This window comes from Mustela lutreola, chromosome 16, assembly GCF_030435805.1.
Source record: "Mustela lutreola isolate mMusLut2 chromosome 16, mMusLut2.pri, whole genome shotgun sequence".
NCBI lineage: Eukaryota > Metazoa > Chordata > Mammalia > Carnivora > Mustelidae > Mustela > Mustela lutreola.
In genome coordinates, this window is record NC_081305.1 from 14,490,071 (window position 1) to 14,517,786 (window position 27,716).

The following is a 27,716-nucleotide window of genomic DNA, read 5'->3' on the forward strand; positions in this document are numbered from 1 at the left end:
GGCTGTCAGAGGTCACTACATAGTTATGCTTACAAATTAGAATGCTGGACCGATTTTGCTTGGAGCTTTCTTGTAGATAATATGAAAATAATCAACTAAATAGTTCCTAATACCTCCTTTGAATAAGTGATCAAGCCATTTCAAAGAAAACACTTCCCTGAAACTGATACATTAAAGCTGTTCAGATAAATTAATAAAATACCATTAACCCAGCCCATAATGGTAGATCCATTATCCACCTTGAGATAGAACACTTCCCTTCTAAGAGTTTAGACAAATGGCTTGCTTACTTTTCTTTTTGAGTTGTAAGAGATCACTCTCCGCTCTCAAAATAATAGAAATTACTGAGGTTGCAACCCAAATCCTTGGCTGTAACTACGCTTATACACTGTGTTATCCACTGAACCACATTCTGTCATATGATTCCATGCAACACAATTTATTCCCATATCATGGAATATACCTAATTGTATATGCAGAAAGAACGTGATGGTCTGAGAAGATACATATATACAATCCACACTGTAGAGTGTATATAATTTCCTTGCTCTTAAATATGAATGAACAACTGACTTTGTAGAACAGAGCATAAATTCAGTTCTTGATATAAAAACTACCTTTGTTAAATAGTTTATATCACTCACTTTGCCAGGTGTCTGCAAAAAGTGTTGCAGTTGAAACTGCAAATGTTTGTTAAGATTGTTTGTTGCTGTTGTTGTTTTAATGCACCCAGAAACTCAAGCCCATATTCCTGGGATCCTTTCAGACAATCAAAGGAAGAATTTTCCAAGTAGACAGCTGTAGTTCATTAGATCTTTCATGGACCGTGAAAGCCACTTGCCAATAGTGTCGAAAGACTATTACTCATTTCAATCTTTCCAAAGAGGACAGATCTTTCTTTGACAAAACATTAGTGAAAACCTCAGAGGTTGGGGCTTGACTAGAAAAGCTCAGCACACATGAATGGAAATTCAGTAGAGAAACTAAAAGTGGAGATGGCAGAATGATGTTCTAGCTTTTTACCTTCACATACCAGAGCTTCCACCTAAATTCCCAGAAAAAAAAAAAAAAAAAAGACAAAAACCTACGAATAACAATGCACTTGCTGAATGCATGATAATCATACCACCTGACCTGACAGAACTGTCAGTCTGAATGGCAAATTCTCTGCATATGATTGAGTTTTGGAAGCTTAGCAGCTCAAAACAGAGAAACTTAAGGGGCCAATCAAATCAGTTTTGAATGTCAGTGACTGTCCAAGCAATGTAGTTAATCAGAAAAATCAGGGTCACACTCAGAAATTCTCTAAGTTCTTATTCAGCAATCACAAAGACAACCATGGAGACTCCAGACATTTAAAATTCTGTGGAATTAAACTGAATATTAGTATGTCCAGCCAGTATGACAAAAAATATATATATAACTATGTGGATAATTTGTGCAAATATTAAGTAATTGTGCTCTTCATAAGTTTTTAAATCTAGATAACTACTTAATACTCAATTAAAATTTAGGTGGAGAAAAAAAAATTTAGCTGGGTAGATAGATTCTGATATTCAGTTAGGTGTTAGCACTAACAAGGATATTCTATTGGTTGATCAAGTTGCTAGCTACAGAGGTACCATTAAGTTATAAAAATTCATTGAGCTGCACACTTACAGTAAGAATCTTTGTGATCAAAGAAACTTTGTGATCAAAGGGATATCATGTCCTCTAGTCAACTGCCCCATGAATTAAGTCTTTGAAAAAAACTATAGTATCAAATTCCCATTTGATCAAGATCATCTCAGCTTCACATGTACTTGCTTTTCAGCTTTTCAAGCTAAACCATTTAGTGAGAGACTCAAGTTAGACATGTTAGAGAAATAGAACCTGTTTTATTATATTTGGACCTTTTATCTTGTAACATAGCTTTTCACAATGACAAGTATTTCTATTTTAAAGACCTACAAAATATTTTTTTAAATAGTCCTGATAATCAGGATATTTCATTGCTAAAAAGATCTACCAAACCACAACATAGGCACATTACTCTTTAACAGTCACCAAGTAGTTTGTGAGAAATACACAACAAGATTGAGTACAATGTTTCAATGGTAGAGGGCACTCAAAATATGTGCTATTGATGGCAAAGGCAAACCACATGAATAGAGATAGACTAAGACACTGCTCAAAGTATTTATGAAAGATCATGATGAGAAAATGATTGCAGCTCAAAGATGAATTCCAGTTTTGCAAAACACTATTAAAGATATATCTAGAGGCGCCTGGGTGGCTCAGTGGGTTAGAGCCTCTGCCTTTGGCTCAGGACATGATCCCAGAGTCCTAGGGATGGAGCCCCCGCATTGAGCTCTTTGCTCAGCAGGGAGCCTGCTTTCTCCTCTCTCTCTGCCTGCCTCTCTGCCTACTTGTGATCTCTGTCTGTCAAATAAACAAATAAATAAATAAATAGATCTTTTTTTTAAAGATTTTACTTATTTATTTGACAGAGAAAGACAGACAGTGAGTGAGAGAGGGAACACAAGCAGTGAGAGAGAGAGAAGCAGGCCTCCTACTGTGCAGGGAGCCAGATGCAGAGCTCAATCCCAGGACCCCAGGATCATGACCTGAGCCAAAGGCAGCCACTAAGTGACTAAGCCACCCAGGCACCCCTTAAAATGTATTTTAGCAAATGAATAGCATAGAATAATCAGCCCAAATTTCAAGAGAGCTCCTCTTTAACATTAACCAGGATTTCAAAGGAATCTTCTCTAGATTTTCTTTTTTTTAAGATTTTATTTATTTATTCATCAGAGAAAGAGCACAAGCAGGGGGCGAGATAGGCAGAGGAAGAGGCAGACTCCCTACTGAGCAAGGAACAGAACACAAACTTGATCCCAGACCCTGGTATCATTACCTGAGCTGAAGGCAGACACTGAACTGACTCAGCCACCCAGGTATCCCAGGAATCTTCTTTAGATTTAAATTAGTAGCCTACAACTTCCAAATAACCGAAAGTTGAATTGTTTACTTGATAGATTTTAATTTTTGTACTTTTTGAATTAGACATTTTATCTCAATCTTATGAATTATTTACACATTTCAGGGTATGGGCATATTTTAGCACAGATAACATCAATTTTTATATAACATGTTGTCTTTGTCAATCTGTTTTACAAGTAGTTCCGTTGGTTGTTTTTATTATTCACTACACACTTAATGGCAGAAGATTCATATGTAATCTTGATAACACTGAAACTCTTTATATTTATTATGTGCCATCATATTCTGTGTTCAAGTTCTCAGGTTCAAAGAAGTTATATAACTTGGTTAAACAACAAGGAAGTTGTGGAGTTGGGAACTCCAATACAGGTACTGTGACTCCCAACTATTTTGGGGATTATGTTTTTGTGCAATCTAACCCTTTGTATAATCTATTTATTTGTTCTGACTGGTATCATCCGCATTTTACAAGTGAAGAATCTGAAGCTCAGATGGAGTTAAGCACTTTGCCCATCGACACAGAATAAAGGACTGACAGAGCTGGCATTTGGAATAAGCTCTGTTTGACTTCAAAGTGTATTTTTCACTACATTATCCTATTTATTTTTCCTCGGCCTGCTCATCACACCTCTTAATTGTTGTGTATTTAAAGATGATTTTTAATAGACATTTTTAAATAGGAATTTACCTCATGATCTTCACTTATGATCTGGAGAGAAACATATTGAAAAGATAATTAGAGTAGGTAGTAGGAAACATGACTTACTGTATGATCTCTGATTCTGGTCACATGACATTGGATAGATTAGCTTTTTTGGGTCTTATTTATAAAATGAGGGCATTGGACTAGATGATTTTAGAGGTTTCCTTGAAACTTAGTTGAACTATTAACTATTAGGTAGGCTATATGAAATTGCCATTGCTATAGGTAAACAACAGCTAAATCTTGGCAATTTCACGTGGCTTAACCTAATAACAATTTTTTAGACAGTTCCAACTCTATTCTAGAAAAAAACAAATAATACAAAAAAAATGTTTATATCATCTGCAAATACATGCAAAAAAGTGTTACCAAAGAAACAACTAAGTGCAATTGTACGAGGAGAAATAAAAATAGTAGGTTTTATGAAAATGGGGGAAAAATCAGGTCGTTCAACAGGTTACTGAAATCCTGGTGGTGATCAATAAATCGACTTCTGCTTCACCTTTTATGAAGAGACTGTACTTAGCAAATCACTGTGTAAGCTGCCTCAATAACAGCACTCCTGCTATCAAGTTTACTTGCAATGATTCCAACAAAGAAATTAATTTCTTAGATGACAAGAAAAGGTTATCTGAAACAGGGAAAACACACGAGACTGAGCTTTCTGCTAATAAAACAGACAAATATCAGTCTAAGCACTGAACTCAGAGCTGTTTTACGCCTGAAAGATCTGAATTCCCTGTAGCCCAACTACTACCATTAGTTTAGACATATACACACCTACATATACACATTCCCATGCAATATATCTAAATATACATACATATATACTTGCCCCTATCTGCCTGTTAGGCAAAGCTCCTAGTTACATCACTGAAAATTCCATGATTCAGAAACCCAAGCCTGGGCAATCTGGGATTGTTGGTTACCCTAATCTATAGCTACACTTGCATGTGCATGGGCACCAACTCACATACACATAAACGCTCACCCATCCACATCCCAATCTCCAAAGAGTACTTTCCTAAATAATGAACTTATTAACTCTTCAGAAAATAAGTAGTGCTATAAAAATTATCTAATAGCTTTAACTTGTTTTATAACTATATCAATAAAATATACAACCGGCAGTGATCAAATCTGAGAACGTGGAAATTGCCATTCATCACAAATCATCAGACCTTTTCATTCCTAAAAGGTTTTATGCTTATATCATATTTATATAGATAAGTATTACCATTGGTATCCTCTTACAATTATTCTGTGTTGTAAATATGAGGAAAATCTCTGTGGTATTCACTCATCTAAATTCCTGCTTTATCACTTAACAATGATGTAACTTTAGGAGAAACTGCTTAACCTCATTAATTCTTTATTTCCCAGTGTGTAAAATAGGGATAATTGTACTTACCTCATATGGTTTTCATGAGTACTAAATGATGTAATGTATATAAAATCTTGGTAAAGTACAGTAGTATAAAATTTTTTCTCTATAAATGTTACTCTTATAGTTGCTAATAGTATTATTGTACAGGTAAGAACTTACAAGTGCTTTGAAGGTAGCATTCACTTGTTCCTGTCTTCTTTGGTAGAAACATTTTCTACTAAAAATAATTTATTTCCTTTTATAATATTTAGATTTCCAGAATTACTATTTCTGACTGTAAAAACTATGAAAACCTTGAACAATTTAAAAGAAAGAGTGCTCTTATAATAAGATTAATTACTCCTTTATATGGAATTTCTTTCCATTATTGAATTTCAGCATCAGATGTAATAGTGCAAGTAAAGAATAAAAATCAGAGCTCCTTGCCCCCTAACTTTAATAAAGTATCATATTTAATGGGCTAAAATACAGATGATAAAATGTTATGTGTGCTAAAAAGAACAAGTGTAGGGGCGCCTGGGTGGCTCAGTGGGTTAAAGCCTCTGCCTTCGACTCGGGTCATGGTCCCAGGGTTCTGGGATCGAGCCCCACATCGGGCTTTCTGTTCGGCGGGGAGCCTGCTTCCTCCCCTCTCTCTCTCGGCCTGCCTCTCTGCCTACTTGTGATCTCTGTCTGTCAAATAAATAAATAAAATATTAAAAAAAAAATAAAAAATAAAAAGAACAAGTGTAAATATTAAATCAAAACAGAGTCAAATTAGATTTTAGAGTTCGAGGAAACCTCTAAAATCATCTAGTCCAATGCCCTCATTTTATAAATAAGACCCAAAAAAGCTAATCTATTCAATGTCATATGACCAGAATCAGAGATCATACAGTAAGTCACATTTCCTACTACCTACTCTAATTATCTTTTCAATATGTTTCTCTCCAGATCATAAGTGAAGATCATGAGGTAAATTCCTATTTTAAAATGTCTATTAAAAAATCATCTTTAGGGGCGCCTGGGTGGCTCAGTGGGTTGGGCCGCTGCCTTCGGCTCGGGTCGTGATCTCGGGGTGCTGGGATCGAGTCCCGCATCGGGCTTTCTGCTCAGCAGGGAGCCTGCTTCCTCCTCTCTCTCTCTCTGCCTGCCTCTCTGTCTACTGTGCTCTGTGTCTGTCGAATAAACAAATAAAAAAATCTTAAAAAAAAAATATTTAAAAATCATCTTTAAATACACAACAATTAAGAGGTGTGAGGAGCAGGTCGAGGAAAAATAAATAGGATAATGTAGTGAAAAATACACTTTGAAGTCAAACAGAGCTTGTTCCAAATGCCAGCTCTGTCAGTCCTTTATTCTGTGTCGATGGGCAAAGTGCTTAACTCCATCTGAGCTTCAGATTCTTCACTTGTAAAATGCGGATGATACCAGTCAGAACAAATAAATAGATTATACAAAGGGTTAGATTGCACAAAAACATAATCCCCAAAATAGTTGGGAGTCACAGTACCTGTATTGGAGTTCCCAACTCCACAACTTCCTTGTTGTTTAACCAAGTTATATAACTTCTTTGAACCTGAGAACTTGAACACAGAATATGATGGCACATAATAAATATAAAGAGTTTCAGTGTTATCAAGATTACATATGAATCTTCTGCCATTAAGTGTGTAGTGAATAATAAAAACAACCAACGGAACTACTTGTAAAACAGATTGACAAAGACAACATGTTATATAAAAATTGATGTTATCTGTGCTAAAATATGCCCATACCCTGAAATGTGTAAATAATTCATAAGATTGAGATAAAATGTCTAATTCAAAAAGTACAAAAATTAAAATCTATCAAGTAAACAATCATTCTATAGTGACATATTTAAGAAAATTGTGGTTTTCAGGGTTTTGGACTTTAAAATGCTCCATTCACAAGTTAGAAAATATAGTATAAAGTCAGAAGTTAGGTAATAGCAGGTTTACAAAGTATGAAATAAAGTTAAAATTATAGCAATGACACATTAGAAAATCTATAAAACATCGTGTATCGAAGAAACTGTCAGCTTTGGAATACTGTGTTTATGATGACATGGTTTTCATACACTACTAATCAAAAATATAATAAAAGAAAAAGAAACAGTGGAAATCCACATCTAACATATTACCATTTAAGAGAACCAATTCCCAGGTGATTCGAAAAGAGCTATGAGAACTTCATGAAAAAGCATGATTCCTAAATTCAAAGGGAAATTAAAACCAACCACAAAGTTTAAACAAAACAGCATGAAAAAAATACCTCACAAAATGAAAAGGAAAATTCAGTTTTCAGCTTCCTCTTTACAAAAATTCTATTTTTAGATAAGATATAGTGGTTTAAGATGCTACCATGTCTTTAAGCTACATTTGGTAGGGAAATACCTGTGTTGGCTTTGCTATTTCTAAAGGTAAATAGGAGGTTTTGCATTTCAGAGTAACCTCATGCCAAAATGGCACATTTCTGAGGGATGCAAAGGTATTCAATAAAAAGCTTTTAAAGGCATATTTTTAAACTTGCAGCAGGAAAGCTTTTCTGTGTCAAGACAGTAATTCTTTTAACAGCATTGATCAAAATGTCATTCTTTTATGAGTGTACAATACCTTTTAATGGCATACAACAAGCCATTAGGGTTATACACCTCTGTATAGCAGACAGCTTACTGGAAAAAAGGGAACACTGGCCAAGATACAGTCTGTAGGTTTTTTTGCTTCTAATAAGGGATCTTTTTCCCCGTAACTGCTTCATTCTCAAGTCCCCAACTGAAATTATCCAAAGATTAAGTGTAAGCTCTCTTCTGTAATTTAGAAGCACTTTCACAGAGGCCCAAACTGCAAAGTCTTATCTTGGTAGATACCATAGGATGGCCCTGAAAACAGTTTCTCACCCAGGGCCAGTGAGAAATTATTTATGAAGATTAGAAAAGAATGATGGTTTTATTTACTTTGGTAGTTTTGGGGAAAGAAGCAAGTCAATTTTAAGAAATGATATGAGAAGATCACTTTTCAAATTTATTTACAAAGCCAAATACTAAAGGAATATTAAAGTTATGTATTACTCTAACACAAAGTGTCTCTTTTCATCAAAATAGTGATTACATAATCTTTCATAGAAGGAAACTATTTAAAAATCATCTTAAAACAGGTCCTTGTCGTTGGGGTATTCCTCCTTAAAGAAAGATAAACTCTGAAACTGTTTAGAAAACAAACAAGGGCACCTGGGTGTCTCAAGCCATTGAGCATGTGACTCTTGATTTCCGCTCAGGTCATGATCTCACGGGCCTGGGATGGAGCCCAAGGTTGGGCTCCGTGCTCAGCAGGGAGCCTGTTTGAGATTCTCTCTCTTCCTCTCCCTCTGCCCCTCCTCCTGTTGGTGTTTGCTCTTTCTCAAATAAATCTTTTTTTCTAAAGTATACAATTTTTTTTTAAAGATTTTATTTATTTATTTGACAGACAGAGATCACAAGTAGGCAGAGACACAGGCAGAGAGGAGGCAGAGAGGAGGAAGCAGGACCTCCGCCAAGCAGAGCCCGATGTGGGGCTCGATCCCAGGACCCTGAGATCATGACCTGAGCTGAAGGCAGAGGATTAACCCACTGAGCCACCCAGGCGCCCCTAAAGTATACAAATTTTAAAAAGTTTGTAAATATACAAACTCATGAAAACTTCCATCAATTTATCAAATTTTTACTACCCAGGAAATGGGGAGGTAAGGGATTGTGCAAAAAATAGAAAGAGGGACTAGTCCTGCTTTTCAGATAATCCTTTACTTACTTTTCACTATTAAAACAAATATGATTTAAGTACAAGTAAATTCTTGGAATTACAGAAATGTCCTAGATAAGTTGATTGTAGCATAAATCTTGACCTTTAGGAAACCATTCAAGGGCTTCATAGAGTCTAAAGAATGTCAGCAATAATAATTACAATCCTGCATCAAAAAGGAAAATTCAACTTAACAGACAATACCAGATACATTTCAAAATCTTTGTGTAAAAGCAAAGTTTAAAAGGTAGAAGAAACCGTCTCCTTTTAAAAGTGTGAATGTCTAGGTAGGAGAAGAATAAATGAAACAAGATGGGATTGGGAGGGAGACAAACCATAAGAGACTCTTAATCTCACAAATAAACTGTTTTGTGAGTTGTTGGGGGTTGTTGTTGGGGGTCAAGGGTTTGGGAGAGGGTGGTGGGGTTATAGACATTGGGGAGGGTATGGGCCATGGTGACTGCTGTGAAGTGTGTAAACCTGGTGATTCACAGACCTGTACCCCTGGGGCTAATAATACATTATATGTTTATTTAAAAAAAAAAAAAAAAAAAGAAGTCATCAAAGAAAAAAAAAGTGTGAGAGTGTGGATGTGGGTGTATGGCATTATAGTAGGAAAAAGACGGTACCCCAAAAAAGCAAGTTTCTATTAATGGCTTTCCAAATTTCAACATTGGCTTTCCAAATTTCAATAAACAGAAAGTTTATTTCAGGCAATATGGAAAACCAGAATATATACAACAACTCTATCACTGAAAACAACTAAAAATGCAAAGTAGTATACAAAAATACCTTCTTAAAAGCTTCTTAGTTGATAAGAATAGTAAGAAGTTATCAACTCAAAGTTTCAGTGAAAGTGGAACTCAGAAGTCACAAGTACTGAATATGTTTTTGCTTTCAGAAATACTTCATCAACCATTTTGACCAAAGTAAAAACTTATCTAGATCTTATTTGGGATGAAGGTTAGAAAACAAACCTGAACACCACTTAAGAGTCTAACAGGAGACTCTCCTCCCATGAAGCTGGGAACTCAAATTGTTATCTCCTCAATGTAAAGGTGATCAGGAGTCTAGCCCTTAAGGGACCATATGGAAAGTTGCTGTGGCAATGAGCAAAGCAGGGAAAACAGAAAACCACAAGGAGATGTAACCATAACCTTGGAACTCAAGAAAATATACATGCTAAATCCTTATCACCAGAATGGATCAAAAAATAAATAAATAAGTAAATAAACATAAACTGGTACACAACTGGTAGTGTCACAGAAGCCAGATCACAGCAAACGAAAATGTTATCTGGTGGAACAAACTATTAAATACATAAGTAAAGAAGGCACCATGAAAGAGAACCAGCAAAAATGAACCTATGAGGATTTCACTTCTTGGAACTGTCAAAAACAGTTTATACATATTTAATATATTTAAAATAATTTTTAGATTGTAAACACATTTTGAAGAACAAAAAATTAATGACCTAGAATCTTGGAGTGCCTGGGTGGCTCAGTGGGTTAAAGCCTCTGCCTTCGGCTTAGGTCATGGTCCCGGGGTCCAAGGATCGAGCTCCATGTCTGGCTCTCTGCTCAGCAAGGAGCCTGCTTCCCTTCCTCTCTCTCTACCGGATAGTGATCTCTGTATGCCAAATAAATAAATAAATAAACTCTTTTAAAAATAAATAAATAAATGACCTAGAATCTTCAAAAGACATCTACACAAATACACAGTAGTTAAATTTAAAACTCAGTGGAGAGGATATGGCAGATTATCTCCAATGAGACTAACATTCCAATTAAAAGAACTAGAAAAACTACGTAAAATATGGGAAACAACTATGGAAAGACATGAGAGAGCTACCAAAACCAACCAAGAAGTACATAAGAGAGGTATACAGAATGAAGCTCAGCTTTCGGCATCAGTTTTCTTAAGTTATTGCCAATACTTAATTAGGAGAATGAGAAACTGAGTAGAATTGTTAGCAGTATCACAGGCCAGAGGGGAAATTTTTGCTGTTGAATACTACTAGTGGTAAACGAGAAACATATCACAAAAATGAAATCCAGCTATACATCAGCGCAGTCTCAGGTTGTATTAAGTTTAACACTCTATATTCTACCTACTGTCAGAAGCAAAACAAAAACAAAAACAAAATCTTTGGGAAAGTTAGTATCATCCAGACCTTCCAAATACATACTCAATGTCTGACATTCCATTGATGATTACTAGGCATATCAAGAGACAAAACCACAATAAAATTTAAAAGAAAAGAAACAGACCTACAAAATATACAGGTACTAGAGTTATTAGATGTGTTATTAGTTATAGTTATTAGTTACTAGATTTATTAGACTTTGTTTTATAATTTTTTTTTAGATTTTATTTATTTATTTGACAGAAAGAGAGATCACAAGTAGGCAGAGAGGCAGGCAGAGAGAGAGAGAGAGGGGAAAGCAAGCTCCCCACAGAGCAGAGAGCCCAATGTGGGGCTTGATCCCAGGACCCTGGAATCATGACCTGAGTCAAAGGCAGAGGCTCACCCACTGAGCCATCCATGCACTCCTAAATGTGGACTTCAAATATCTTCAATTAATATGTGAAAAATTGAAGAGGACCCTATTTTCCCATAAAATAAGAATGCCCATCTAAATCCGATATCCCTACATAACCTTAACAAAACTATAAAAATAAAAAGGGAGTGGGGGAAAAAACCTCAAAACTCGTATCTACAGCAAAACTGAGAGACAAAAACTAGCAAAACCCAGGAGCCTATGCTTTTAAAAGAGAAATAAATGAAGATTGTGTAGAAAAGAGAAGGTGACAAAATACAGATAAAATAAGCACCAGGAAGTGGGGAAATCCTTATAATGGGTCTAAGACCTATTAGATCAGAGCACTTGTTACTGTGGAATCAAAAAGAAGATGTTGGCAATCACAAGAAACGGAAGTGACCATCTTATAGAAGCTCCACTTCCATAAGAGACTTAGAAGTGGTACTTCTTGGATGCTTGGTGGTAAAGAGAAAGAAGAAAACAGTAACGGTCCTAAAGATATAAAAGAGAAGCACAAAATTAGAGAGATCTCAAATGCTGTCATTCTCCAAAACAAATGCACCATAGATTTCAAGATACTGCAGTTCATTATAGTAACAGAACAGACTGCTTTTGAACTAAGAAACTCCATATTTTCACTATTAAACTATTATCATTGGTCAAGGAAAATTGAATTTCTTAACTGATCATTAAATAGCTGGCAACAACTGTAAGTAGGTTTATAAAAGAATACAGAAAATTAGAACCAAAACGTTTCCACTGATGAACACCCCTCTCTAAGGAGGGAGGGAAGGAAGGAAGGAAGGAAAGAAGGCAGAAAGGAAGGAAGAAAAGGCCATAAGGTAGAGATAACTTTAACAATATTTCAACCTGAATTATATAAACAGTATTTACAAATATTGGGGAGGGGGAACCCTTCAAATCAAATATTCTATAATTGAGAACAGAAATGAGCCCCAAATCTTCACATTAGGAAGATGTGACATGAGAGATACGTGGTTTAATGAAAGAAATTTTGTAGACAAAGTTATTTTAGAAATGAAGAATAAATTATAAATTACTCAAGAGAAGACAGAATTGAATGAGAATACAGTAAGAGGTATTGAATGAAAGGATGAAAATACTAGAACAAAATGAAGAAAGACTGTAATGAGAATCAGGAAGAAAAGTGTTAATATACAAAAAAGAGAAAGAGGATCCAACACACATAAAATTGTAGAGCTAATATTTAAAACTTGAATACAAAAAAAGATAAGCAGAAATAAGAGAAGACATGAGTCTATATGTTAAAAAGACCTATGAAAGATCTGGGAAACTAATATGGAAAGTATGCAATATATAACTGGGCTTTAAAGATAAAACTACATACTCCTCCACACCACGCAATTTAGATATATGGCTCCTAGTTACTTCTGACTGTAGTCACATAGCCCTTAGTTACTGTTAAAGAAACCTGTAAAATCGCCTTACGAAATAACATAAAATTGTTTCCTGAAAATTGTGTGGGATGCTGTTCTACTGACATAACAAACATATTGTACCATGTTTGCAAGAAAAAAAATAACAGTTTGCAGCTTAGTAATAGTTACAGGATATAGAACTTCTGCCTTTGTACTCTTTTTTTTTTTTAAGATTTTATTTATTTGACAGATAGAGATCACAAACAGGCAGAGAGAGAGAGAGAGAGAGAGAGAGAGAGAAGGAAGCAGGCTCCCCGTGGAGCAGAGAGCCTGATGCGGGACTCTATCCCAGGACCCCAAGATCATGACCTGAGCCAAGGCAGAGGCTTTAACCCACTGAGCAACCCAGGCGCCCAGTGTTATAATTCTGATACCAGACATGGTAGAACTGAGACCAAAACGCATTACATAATAATGACCTAGAGACCATATTCAAAATAAACATATTAGTTATGAATATCTACACACCAAATAACATGGCAACTGCTTTGATGATATGAGTCCAGGAGAAATAAAAATGCAAGAAAGAAACCAAACAGAAGACATCAATATACCAAAACTCAGTACAAAATGTACAAAAAGTAAAAAACAAAACAAAACAAAAAACAACCATGGAAGTCATAAACTAAACAAAGCTCTATCAATATCTAGATTTTTAAACTCCCATAATAAATACTTTCCAAGTGTACATGAAACATTCACAAACATTATCACAAATATTATCACAAACATCACAAATACTATAAATCTCAAAGAAAACTTCAATATGTTCCATAAAATAGAAACAATAGTATATATATAAACAATATATAAAAACAATAGAAATAGTATATAAACAATATAAATAGTATTCTCTGATCCCATATAATAATTAGTAGAAAATCATAACAAAATTAAAAAGGTCTTCCACCCATGGTAATTTTAGAACTATCCAGCAAAGTTCTTAATGAAAGGGGAAATACAACCTGCCACACGAAACAAAACTGTCAAAATTACAGACAATACCAAGTGTGGGGAAGATGGGGAGCAACTAAAACTCTTCTTAGAGTTTTAGTTGGTAGGACTGTAAGTTGATATAACTACTTTAGAAAACTCTTCAGCAATTTCTACTAAACCTAAACACATCTCTGTTGTATGACCCAGGCAGAAATTCTATATCCTATATCTTCTCCTAGACAAACAGATACATACAGATATACATACATATACACACCTAAAAAAGATGTGAGTGTATGCCTCTGCAATGACATGTACAAGAATATTAAGAGCTTGATAGACAACCTCAATGTGCATGAACAAGAGAATTGTATATTCTAGTATATTCATATAGCACAATATTACACACAATGAAAAATAAAAGTGGCCTCGCACAACATAAACGGCATCATGTGTTATTTTAAGTAAAAGAAACCAGACACAAAAGACCACATACTTTTAAATGAAGTCCAAAAGAAAGTAAAACTAATTGATGTTAGCCAGATCATTTAGGTAAGAAAAATAAAAAACATCCTAATTAGAAAATACATAAAATTATCTCTGTTCACAGATCATGCGATCTTTTATGTAGAAAATCTTACAGATGCCACAAAGAAATTTTAGAATAAATGAATTCAGCCAGGATAGGATACTATCAACATGTAAAGGTTCATTACACACTATACATACTAGTATACATGCTATATATAACAGTAGCAATTAAAAATTATAATATATAAAATTTTAAAATATATTTTATATATGTAATACAAGTGTGTGTGTGTGTGTTTGTGTTAAAATCAGAGCCATAAAGTAGAATGGTAGTTGCCAGAAGCTGGAGGAAAGAGGAAATGAGGAGTTACTGTTTAATGGGTATAGAGTTTCAGTTTTATAAGAGGAAAAAATTATGAAGCTGGGTGGTGATGATGGTTGGAGAACATTATAAAGGTATTTGATATCACTAAACTGCATGCTTAAAAATGGGTAAGATGATAAATTTTATGTTATGTATATTTTACCAGAATAAAAAACTTGGAATAAAAATTTAATTGATGCTGGTAATAAGAAGAATATTGTGCTTATCTCTAGGAAGATAGGATAGTACTAATTGGGAATGAACATAAGGACTTATGAGATGCTGAGAATGTTCAAAATCTTGATCTGGATGTATATATAAATGTAGAAAACAATAAAAAAAATTTTCTGAACTGTGCACTTAAGATTAGTGCCCCGATGGGACGCCTGGGTGGCTCAGTTGGTTAAGCAGCTGCCTTCGGCTCAGGTCATGATCCCAGCGTCCTGGGATCGAGTCCCACATCGGGCTCCTTGCTCGGCAGGGAGCCTGCTTCTCCCTCTGCCTCTGCCTGACATTCTGTCTGCCTATGCTCGCTCTCTCCCCCTCTCTCTCTCTGATAAATAAATAAAATATTTAAAAAAAAAAAAAGATTAGTGCCCCGACACTCTACTACATGTCAAAAGTACAAAAACAGTTATAAACAAACACTTCATCAAAAAAAGAAATTCAAATGGTCAGAAAACTTAAGTATGCTCAGCCTCATTAGGTACCAAGGAAATGCCAATTAAACCACTACTACTGTAAGGACCTATTTAACCAGAGGCTTCCAGTAACGTTAAACAACAACCTTATTTAACCCTTAAACTGTTCCTGCTCCCCTTCCCCCAGGGGACTGACTTAAAAACAAGTCCCAGAAACCAGCCCCAGATAACAAAGCCCAGATACAAGGGTGGGTCAGGCCAGGTGGAGACATCCAGTCAGTGGGGAGTTGCATACTGTCTCCCTAGCTACCAAGGAGTATGGGCCCTGCCCTTTGGGAGCCTTTTGGGTGCCAATTCTAACCAAGGTGTGATAGGCTAGGTCAAATGTCTACTACAGGGTAAATTGTAATTCAGTTGGTCACCTAGCATCACTGTGCAGCTTTCTCTGTGTGTTATAATCTCATTGGCCACCTGTGCGTGGCCAGGCCCAACTGCATGGCCTTTGCCCTTTAAAGCTAGTCTGTGAAACAGAGAAGCGTCGCCTTCTCTGTAAGAGGCACAGCCCTGGCCAGTCGGTTTGATTCTTGATGCTTGGCGCAAAATAAAGCTTTGCTTGACCTTCACTTTATATCAGTCTCACTCCTTTAATCACAGACCCATTTTTGGGGGGGCATAACACTACAACTGCTACAAGATTAATACACTATTTGATCAATCATCTCAACTGTTTTATGAGAGTGCAAACTGGTTTAACCATTTTGGAAAACTATGATGTGCCTAGGAAACTGAAATACACGATTGTTTCAAAGAGTTGTCTGGCTTATGTATTTCATTTCAGTTAGGTCCTTAGTGTCTAGTAGCCACAGTTTTTTTCTAGACATGCTTAGGTTTTTTTATGTCTTTTTGTTTGACCCTGTAGATTCCATCTCTCTTCCTACTTCTGAGTATCTTGGGCTTATCAAGAATCAGAGGCAGAGATTTTTCCATAAGATTGTGTTCTATAAAATTATAAACTGACCTATGTTGATATTACCTTTCTTGGTAAACTTAAATCTTGTCCTGTTCCACAGACAAGGAATATTTCCAGATCTCATAGCACTAACTTATAAATTTTGTGTCATTGTTCACAAAAAGTAAAGTAGACATCACTGAATATCTCAAAGACCTCTAAAAATCCTCTCTTTACTGAAAAAATGAGAGCATCAACAAAACCTATTAAACCTTTTCAGAATGCTAGAAATTAACCAAAAGCTTGTAGGAATGCAGGGAATGATTATTCAAGAAAAACAGTCAAATTGTAAGGGCCTATTCAGCCAGAGGGGCCCCACCCAGTTGAACTGCCATTTTGTTGTTTATACAGTAAAACTTAAATTGACCCTGCCCTCCCCTCAGGGGAACTTACTTAAAAGCAAGTCCCAGAAAGCAGTCCCAGGTAATAAAGCCCAAATACAAGGGTAGGTCAGGTCAGGTGGAGACATTCAATCAGTGGGGGCACATACTGTCTCCTGGCTACCAAGGAGTGTGGGTCCCACCTTTGGGGTGCCTTTTGGGTGCCCATTCTGACTAAAGTGATAGGCTAGTTCAAATAGCTACTATAGGGTGAACTGTAGTTCAATTGGCCACCCGTGTGTGACCTAGCATGACTGTGCAGCTTTCTCTGTGTATTGTAATCTCATTGACCACCTGTGTGTGGCCAGGATCAACCACATGGCCTTTGCTCTATAAAAGTTAGTCTGTGAGGCAGGGAGGGGTCCCGCTCTTTGTAAGAGGCGTGACCCCGGCCAGTTGGGTTGATTCTTGATGCTTGGCGTGAAATAAAGCTTTGCTTGACCTTCACTTTGTATCAGTCTCACTCCTTTAATCACGGACCCATTATTGGGGGACCCAACATGGGGGCCCAAGAAAATCTCCTAAGAACAATGAGCTTTGTAGCATTTTAATTTGCCTTATACCCATCTGTCCACCCTCAGCCCCACATGATTCTCAAAAAAAACCCAGCTACAATCATGTCTGGCAGTCCAAGAAGCTAGAATTCTTTCAAAGTCCCATCCCAGAGAAAGGTCATTATTGGACATGAAAGATTCTACATGTAAGACTATTGTTATTTAAACTTACCAGAGCTCATCAGTACAAAAAGGATTTTCCCTGAGACCATTTGTTAAAACCAACCAGAGACAATTGTTGAACATAACTCTTAGACATAACCCTTAAAACTTAACAATAAGAAAATAACCCTCTTAAAAAAGCATGAAGGGATACCTCAACAAAGAAGATATATAGATGGCCAAAAAAAAAAAAAAAAAAAAAGAGAGAGAGAGAGAGAGAGATGCTCATTATATAATGCATTAGGAAATTACAAATTTAAAAAATGTACACATTTCTTAGAATGCCAAAAATTCAAAACAATTACAATACCAAATGCCGGTGAAGCTGTGAAACAACAGGTACTCTCATTTATTGCTGGGGAAATGCAAAATGGTACAACCACTTTGGAAGAGAGTTTGGCAGGGTTTTTTGTTTGTTTGCTTTTTATCAAAACTAAATATACCCTTATCACATAATCCAGCAATCTGCTCCTTGCTATTTACCCAAAAGAGTTGAAAGATCACTACATAAATGATTATAGCACCATTATTCATAATTGCCGAAACTTGGAAGCAACCAAGACATCTTTCAGTAGGTGAATGAATAAAGTCTATAAGTTTACTGCTTTTCCCCCACCAGCACCTCAGTTGTTCTAGACCCTAGAGATTTCCCTTTAATAGGACACAGTTTTTGTTTTTGTTTTTTCATAAGTGAGGGCACTTTAGCTTATCTTTTCTTCCATAATGCAGGAACAAGAAATCTAAAAGTTTATTGAAAAATAAGAACTTGGTATTTAAGATACTTTGGGATATATTTTATATTCCATATTACCTGATTTTAATTATAATTTTAATTATAATCTTAAATATCTAAGATTTTTTTGTTTTAGATAAAATTGGACTTATTTCCTACCACAAAAGGTGAAAAAGATTTTGTTAACAATAATTTGACTTAATATTCTTCTTACTTTAACAAAAAATCTATATTCTTCCAGAAAAAAATATGATAAGGGAAATCTTTATGTACTCGAGACATTTTCAAGTTCCTGATACCTATTTCCTTGAAGGGAAATAAAATGCCTACTTTTTAATATAAATAGTTTCTATGTATGCTCTTAGAAGTCTCATCATGGCTGATAGTTCTAATGGTTGTCTAACCTGAAGAAGATAGAATGAACTGTATAGGGGCGCCTGGGTGCCTCAGTGAATTAAGCCTCTGCCTTCAGCTCAGGTCATGATCTCAGGGTCCTGGAATCGAGACTCACATCAGGCTTTCTGCTCAGCAGGGAGCCTGCTTTCCCCTCTCTCTGCCTGCTTCTCTGCCTACTTGTGATCTCTTTTTCTCAAATAAATAAAGAAAAAATTTTTTAAAAATGAATTGTATATATTGTTCCAGATAGATCTTCATAGGGAGAGGAAAAAAAGTACATGCTATGTAAGTCAAAAAAACAAAAAAACAACAACTGTCATTAATTTTTTTAAAAGGTGACTGTAATAGTGTTATCTTTATAAAATGCCAATTGAGAAATCATGCCTTTATTTCTACAGCAACTACAAGATACTTGTTGTATGAGTTTAACTCCAGACCACATAATTAAAATGTTTGCATTCACCCTTCCAATCTTAAACATATCTTAAGCTTAGAATCTCAGTTGTTAACCGGTACTATTAAATGCCTGAACTCCTGTTTTCCTTACTCTCTTGGGGAGGGTGATGTCTTTTTTTGAAATGCAGATTTGTTTTTTAATCAGTCAACTTTCTAGTAAACATCACCTCCTCATCTGTGAAAGAGGGATAATTGTTATCAATAAAGAAACAAATGAGATAACCACAAGATGAAAATGTTAGGTTAGCTGTTGCTTTGCTATAACTATTATTATTCCTGTTTACTAATTTTTCCCAGCAATGGTAACTGCTTTGAGAGTAAGGTCAAGTATCTAGATAAGTTCCTCTAAGGAATCTTGAGGATTCCTCATAGAAACAAATGAGACCCCTATAGGGTACATCTGTCATAAGCTGTCTATATACTACTACAGAAACAGGTCTTAGGATTTTGTTTTATTCCTTCCCTAAATCTCAATCTTCTCCCTTCTCTATATAAGGATGCCTACCACTGGATTAGGGTCTAACCTAATTGAGAATGACCTTAATTTGGGTTACATCTGCAACAACCTCATTTCCCAATAAGGTCACATTCACAAATACCCAAGGTGAAGGTGAAGACATGAATATAACTTTCTGGGGGATATCATTTGACCCAAAATAGAGAATATCATATTTAAGAAACTGCACAGAATTCATATAATCCCTGTCCATATTCTGCAGGCCCGGGTTTCTGGAAGTCTTTTGGCACTTCTGTTTTCCTCTTTTTATCACTGTGGGTAGCACTTTTTAAATGACCCTAGCCCTCTGAACTCACAGCTTCTACAAAGTCCTCTCTTTATAAAAAATTATCTTCCCAGCCAAAAGTCTTGATAGTACAATTTTAACAAATTCCTTTCCTCGTTGTGGACAAGAATTGAATTTTTAGATTTCCTTGACACTAGAATGGGGTACGATATAAAAAACCTAGAAACCACTCATGTATCCTCCCGCTCAACTGAATAATCTGTTTCTCAGGGTGCCTTCTAAGGAGGTGATTATCTTTTAACCGAGCTCCTATTCCATGTAAGGAAGATCTCATGCATGGCATTTCCTCATATCCCACATCTTTATGTTCTTCTTCTGAGATTGGCTAAAATCTCCTAGAAGGCACTGATTTGACTTCTGAGAGTAGTACCACTTTGCCAAATATTGCATTAGTTAAATTGCTTCCAGGTCATCTGGCTCTATATTTTTGCTTGGTTTCTCAAAGGAAAATATAACCTTAGAAGAAGTTATATTATAACTTCATTTATGCAAATCAGTACTCCCTCAACATCCTTTTCTCAATTCCATCTGATCTGCTTTCGATTCTACATTTGACATTGCTATTCTTTTGTTTAAAAAAAAAAAAAAAATTACCTAACTTTGCCTTTCCAGGTGCTATGGTTCCATCTCCATTTTAGTGTCCTTTTTCTTATGCAAAATTATATAAAATATTCTAAAAATAAAAAGAATTCTGTATACCTATCATATAGCTTAAAAAATAACACACTGACAGATATAGTTCAAGCACTGTATGCGTTCTTCCTTAGTTCTACTTTTTCACTCTTCCCTGCTACAAGTACATATTACAAGTTACCTCCACAACCAATTACTCTCTGGAAGCTGATGTTTGTAACCCCATGAATTTTTCTTTTTTAAACTAAATTATATAGTGTTCCATATATTTTTAAACTTTAATTCGGTATTATACCTCTGACAGATTCTTACGCAAAATATTTTTGCTCAGATTATGATCATGAGTTTCATCATACTGATACAAGCTTTTATTCATTAAAATTTTAATGAATTCATTATTTTAATTGCTTCACTTTTTCATTCAAATTTTTCTTTTTCTTTTTTTTTTTACATTCTTCTATTGATGGACATAGAGTTAGTTTCCATGTTTTGCACTTATAAACAATGCTGTTTGAACAGTCCATTAGCAGATCACAACTAGTTGGTTTTTTCTTTTTCTTTTTTTTTTTACAATTTATTAATTTATTTGAAAGAGAGAGAGAAAGAGAATGCGTGGGGGGAGGGGCAGAAGGAGAGGGAGTGAGAGAATCCCAAGTAGATTCCCTGCTAAGCACAGAGCTGGACCCTAGGCTCAATTCCAGCATTCTGAGATCATGACATGAGCCAAATCAATAGCTGGATGCTTCACCAACTTAGCCACTGAGTTGTCCCTCCCTCTTTTTAAAAAAAATCTTCATTTACATATAGTTCACATACCATAAAATTTATCCTTTTAAAATACTACTCAGTAGTTTTTCAGAATATTCACAGAACTATTCAGCCATCACAAGTTCTAATTCCAGAATATTTTATAATCCCCCCCAAAAAACCCCTCTCCCACTCCACTTCTGCTTCTCTCAGTCCCTGGAAAACACTAATCTACATTCTATTTCTATAGATTTGCCTATTAGGACATTTTATATAGAATCAAACACTATGTAACCTTTTATGATTATCTTCTTTCACATAGTATAATGTTTTCAAGGTTCATTCATGCTGTAGCATGTGTATTAATTTGATTGTAGTGATGGGTATATACATATATCAAAACTTAAAACATATGATTTAAATATATACAACTTATTGTATGTCAATTTTACTTCAGTGAAGCTATATTTTAAAAATAGAGATTTTAATAGATGCTTCATCCAAAGAAGTTATACATAAAGCAAATAAATACATAGGAGATACTTTAGATCATTAGTCATCAGAGAAATGCAATTAAAATTATGAGACATCTAATACACAGGTACTGGAACAGTTAAATTTAAACTACGAACACCATCAAAGAGCTGATATGAATGTACACTAATGAAAGTGATCATAAGTTGCTGATAGGAAAACAGAAGGAATAGCCACTATGAAGAAAAGGTTGGTAGTATTTTATAAAGTTAAATATATTTTTATCATATGGCCCAGCAGTATCAATCCTATGTTGTCACCTAGCAAAAATAAATATTTATAATCACACAAAGACCTATCGGCCAGTATATACAGCACTTTATTGCTAAAAGCCAAAACCTGGGAACAACCCAAAATGTTTACAAACTGGCAAATGGACAAATTTTGGTACATATATGTAATGGAATACTACTCAACACACATAAAAGGATAAGCTACTGATATATGCAACAACATGGATGAACCTTAAATGCATTATACTAACTGGAAGAAGCTGGACACAAAAAGCTGCATAAGATGCCATTAACAAGATGTTTTTAAAATGCAAATCTATGAGCAGCAAATCTCAGATAAGTTTTGCTAGGGGTTGGGAGTGGAGGTGGAGAACTGACGATGATGGATAATGAGGAAATTTTGTAGATTTACAGAAATACTTCATATTTTGATTATGGTAAAAGTTCACAACTGTTTACATTTGTCAAAATTCATGGAACTGTATTTCTAATAAGAGTGAATTTTACTCTCTATGAATTTCGCCTCAATAAAACAGACTTTAAAAATAAGAAGCAGGTGTGAATGGCTCAGTTGGTTAAGCATCTGCCTTTGGCTCAGGTCATAATCCCAGGGTCCTGGGATCAAGCCCCAGGTCACTGGGCTCTCTACTCAGCTGAGAGTCTGCTTCTCCTTCTCCCTCTGCTGGGTCCCCCAGCTTGTGTCCTCTTCCCCTTGCTCTATTCACTCTCTCTCTCAAATAAGGTTAAAAAATCTTTAAAAAAAAACTTTTTTAAAAAGCAGACATATGATGGGGCACCTGGGTGGCTCAGTGGGTTGAGCCGCTGCCTTCGGCTCGGGTCATGATCTCAGGGTCCTGGGATCGAGTCCCGCATCGGGCTCTCTGCTCAGCAGGAAGCCTGCTTCCTTCTCTCTCTCTCTGCCTGCCTCTCAGTGTACTTGTAATTTCTCTCTGTCAAATAAATAAAAAAAAAAAAAAAAAAAAAAAGCAGACATATGAGAGAACAAAATACAACTTCAAATATCTAACTAAAAACAACACAAGCATGAAGACAATACAAAAGTGCTAAAAACCAGAATCATATATACAGTATAAAAGTATAACTTTCAAAAATCAAAGATAAATAAAAACATTTTCAAGAAAACACTAATAGAATCCATGACCAACAAGCCACAGTATAAGCAATGTTCAAGGAAGTTCTTCAGACTTAAGGGAAATGATACAAACTTAGACAAGAAGCAAGAGTGCCAGAAACGGTAAGGTGTAAAGAAGTAAACTTTGTTCTCATTTTTTAAATTTCATTAAAATCTTCTCACAAAGAGGGGCGCCTGAGTGGCTCAGTGGGTTAAGCCGCTGCCTTCGGCTCAGGTCATGATCTCAGGGTCCTGGGATCGAGTCCCGCATCGGGCTCTCTGCTCAACAGGGAGCCTGCTTCCTTCTCTCTCTCTCTGCCTGCCTCTCAGTGTACTTGTGATTTCTCTCTGTCAAATAAATAAATAAAATCTTTAAAAAAAAAAACAAAAAAACCTTCTCACAAAGAAAATGTCAGGCCTAGAGAGATGCACTGATGCATTCTATTTAACAAAGAAGTAATACCAATTCCATACAAACTCTTCCAACTTAAAGAAACTCTTCCTCACTTAAAGAAACCAGCCAGCCTTGCCCTAATCCTAAGACTAGGGACAAGAAAGCAAAACCAAAGACTAATCTCTCTTAAGAACACTCTAAAAGAAACAGAAATAAAATCACATTAAAAGACATAATAACAATCAGGATATAGTATGTTCATGTTCAGGTAGAATAACACAAAGATGATAATTCTTCCCAAAATAATCTGTATATTCAAAGTAATTACCATCAAACCCCCAAAAAGATTTCTCATGGCATTTGGTAAACTTATCATAAACTTAATATGGAGGATCTAACAACCAAGAGTAAGGTGAAAAACAACTTGATATGAGGAATAAGGACAGCAATTTAACTTATCAGATACTGTTTTATTTTAGAGCTCAAAAATGAAAACATTGTGATATACGTGCAGGGCTAGACAAATGACACAGACTAGAGAACTCAAAAACAAAGACAAACAAATGGAAACTACATGGGACAAACATGATATTATCCATTTAGTGGCAAAAGAATGTCATATAACGGGCTGGCAAACTTGTTCTGTAAAGGGATAGACAGTAAGATAATTGGGTTTTGAAGCCCATGTAGTCTCTGTCACAACTACTAAACTCTGACATAGTGGCACAAAAGTAGCCACTGACAAGTAAAGATGTGTCTGTGTTCCAACAATTTTATTTACAAAAATGGTGAGCCAGATTTGGCCCATGAACCATAGACTTCCAAACAGCAATAAAACAATGAAAAAAAATTTAGTTAAAGCCATTCTTCACATCATACACAAAATTAAGTTTCAGGTGAACTAAAGTTCTAATGTGAAAAAATAATGCTTTAAATAGTTCAGAAGACAATGTATAATAGACATTTGGTGGAATTTCACAAAAAGTATTTCAATATAAAACATTCAAAAAATTAAGGCAAGTAAATTATTTTAACTCTGTGTCTGTCAAGAATTTTCCTACTTTTTATGTTAATTCAAAAAGATTCTGGATACAAAATCTTGTCCACTTATTTTTTTTTTTTTTTTTAAGATTTTACTTATTTGACACGGAGAAAGAGAGAGTGTGAGAGAGGGAACACAAGCAAGGAGAATGGAAGAGGGAGAAGCAAGGCTTCCTGCTGAGCAGGGAGCCCTAGATGGGGCTCGATCCAGGACCCTGGAATCATGACCTAAGCCAAAGGCAGATACTTAATTGACTGAGTCACCCAGGCATCCCTTGTCCACTTATTTTTTGTATGCCTCTGTGCCCATATACTACCCTCATCTGTGGTTGACTTTGCTATGATTTTAAGAAGCATTTCAGTGACTTCTCCAAAATTCTTAAATCAGTGCTCCTTTATAAGTTTTGTTACTAATACAATTGTTTCTCAATCTCACTTGCTTCAGAACTGTGAGTTTCAAAACAACAGAAATTAAAAGACACTTTTTTTTTTTTTTTAAGTAAAACACTTACCTGTTTTTGCTGCATAACTACTACTTTTTTAAACAATAGAAATAAACTTCTAGAACTGAACAGGGGCCCTATAGATATCCACACTTCAAAGTGGACCCTAAAACTCCCTGAAATTGATACAAAATTTTTGTATGTTATATTGTATACAAGATCTCCAAGACTTATCTTGGTTCTTAGAGGGGACTGTGGACGCCACACCCCACAGTTAAGAACCTCTGTTCTAGAGGCTGGACATTTAGAAAATTACGTTGAATTATCCAGTTAGAAAGAAAAAGAAGATTCTCATAGACAGGAGATGTTTGGGAAACATCCTGAATCTCAGGTCCTGAATCTCAATTTGACATTTAAATACGCTGCGGAGTGGTGGGAAATCAGGTCATACCAAGTAAGTTGAAATTTAGTGAAGAGGTTTCAATCAGCTGCTGCTTTTGTTTCAGATCAAGCCTGACTTTGGATGTACTCCAAAATACAGGTGAAACGCATATACATGAATAGGTCTGAGAAGGAAAAAAAAATAACCATGTTTTTTATATGAATCCGTCATTATTCAGAGTCAGCAACTGCACAATAGTAACTTACATTTTTGTGTTGCTTTATACAGAGCTTCCGATCTCCACGTGACCTTCACTACATCCCACTCGGGAAGATTAGGACAGCAGCATCCTCTTTCTTGATGAGGGACGTTCTGGATTCAGATTGTGAGGTGTGGGACGCTCACCAGTTGCTGCGGAGACATCTTCCACAGTCAAGAGCAGATGTAAAGTTTCTAATACTGATGAGGGGGAGGAGGATACAATTATGAAAGGCAGCGGTGGGCATAAAGTGCAGCTGGTGGGACGCGGAAGCGCGTCAGAGCTCGGGAGGGTTGTTTCTGTCTCTGAATCGCCGGGGAAAAGACGTGAGGAGGTGTGTGTAGGCGGACAGAGGTCCTGCCTCAGGCGAGTGAAGCAGCCTCCTGAAGTCCCCCATCTCGCGGCGACCTGTTTGACTCAAGGCCCCCACACCTCCGGCCGCCCTTTTTGTCATCTTCCCCTCAAAGTCGCTCACCACAAGATTACTGGCTTCAGCAAAACGCCCAGCTCCATACCACACCTCAAGAACTCAACGCGCCACAAATTCAAATACGAAGTCTGGAGTCGCGCCGCCCCAAACGTCTCCTAGAGTGAGGGAGAGATGGACCAATCAAAGCCAGAATGACTCCAGACGCTAAAGTTGGTGGGCGTGGTAAAGGGATGGAGGCGGGTCGATACGCTGTTGCTAAGACGACGGCTTCCGGGTGGGCGGGCCGAGGTGACTTCGGACCGGAAGACGAGACTCCGCGGGAAAAGCGTCCCTGTTAGTTGGACAAGGAGCTGTTTGGCTAGACAGTTTCCTCAAGAGTAAAGGCGGCCCTGTGCTTGGGTCACGCCACCGGCCTCCCTTTCCTTTACCCTTCTCTGTCACCAAACGATATTCCTGTCCAGTTACAAAGTGCAAGTTGTTTCCCTCAGGTAAGCGTGTGGTAACCCTACCCACTCATTAAATAGGGGTTTATGGAAAGTCTAGTCCACTTTGTCACCGGAGGAGCAGGTACTGAAAAAAGGAAAAGGTGAAAATTCACTATCTTCTTAGAGTGCGGATTTTTTACTGCACTGTACACATTTTGTAGTTTTAAAACACCGCGTGCAATTCGACTTACTGTTAAATTTAAAATTCGTTGTTGTTCTTAAATTTAAAATTTGGTTCTTCCTGACTGCCAAATTCCATCTTAACCCGGTAATGGAGAAAGACCTAAATTTTCAAATTTTCTGTTAACAGTGTCAAAGATTCTCATACTTAAACTCTTAATCTCCCACAAATCTGAAGGTAGATGGTGAAATGGCCAGGTGTTTTGAGCCTGAACCATTCCAAGAATCAAACTAATTCAGCTGTCTCTTTTCTTTAGGAGAATCATTTTAATCTAAAATAATTGAAGCCAGGTGCTAAATATGGCGCCTTTGTTTCAAAGTGTATCTCATTTGAAGATATTTGTCTCACATAAGTCGTGAAGTAAACCTTGAAATGATAGAAGAGAAATCAGGCTCTTTAAAGACATAATTCTTCTAAAAAGATTTGCTGCTTTAAAACACACTTTTAAACAAACCACAAGAGTCATTGTTAAATTCTTGTCACTAGTGTCTTTAAGAAAACTTCAGCAATACTTACCTGCTTATCAGGAAGAATTTAGTTCTCTAGAGTTAAGGCAAGGAAGCATTTTTGAAAGCTTAGATCTATCTGTGTTTAGGTTCCTGCCAACCTCTTAATATTTCATCTTCAGAACACCCTGCTAATGAGCACTCTTCCAGCAGCTTGGATGAAACATTTTGAATAACTTCCCCAGCCTCTAGGTTAGAAATTTCATTAAATAAAAAATTAAATACATTAGAATGCTTAGGTATGAAACATTAATGAATTGTGTAATACATTCTGCAAAAGAGGAGGCTCTTAAGAAAACATAGGCCACCTGCATTGTGGAGCCATCTAATGTGATGAGATTTGATATATAGGCAAGAGATCAAAAAATGGCCAGAATTTCAAAAGAGAATGTTCAATGAGCTGCTTAACTGCCCTCACAGACCATTTGAAAATAAAACTAAATCTCAGCAGAGACCCAGGAGACTTTAGAGATGAACCAGAGCATCCTTTGGATGTCAGT

At 36.1% G+C, this 27,716-nt stretch overlaps 1 long non-coding RNA gene across 1 annotated transcript in view; it reads right to left on the reverse strand.

Moving 5' to 3' along the window:
• LOC131818747 (uncharacterized) overlaps positions 1–26,152 on the reverse strand; it is a 94,078-nt gene extending 67,926 nt beyond the window's left edge. Inside the window, exon 1 of the long non-coding RNA XR_009348926.1 lies at positions 25,622–26,152. This is a non-coding gene — a long non-coding RNA (uncharacterized LOC131818747). The remainder of the gene's footprint in view (positions 1–25,621) is intronic.
• Between the last annotated feature and the right edge of the window lie 1,564 nt (positions 26,153–27,716).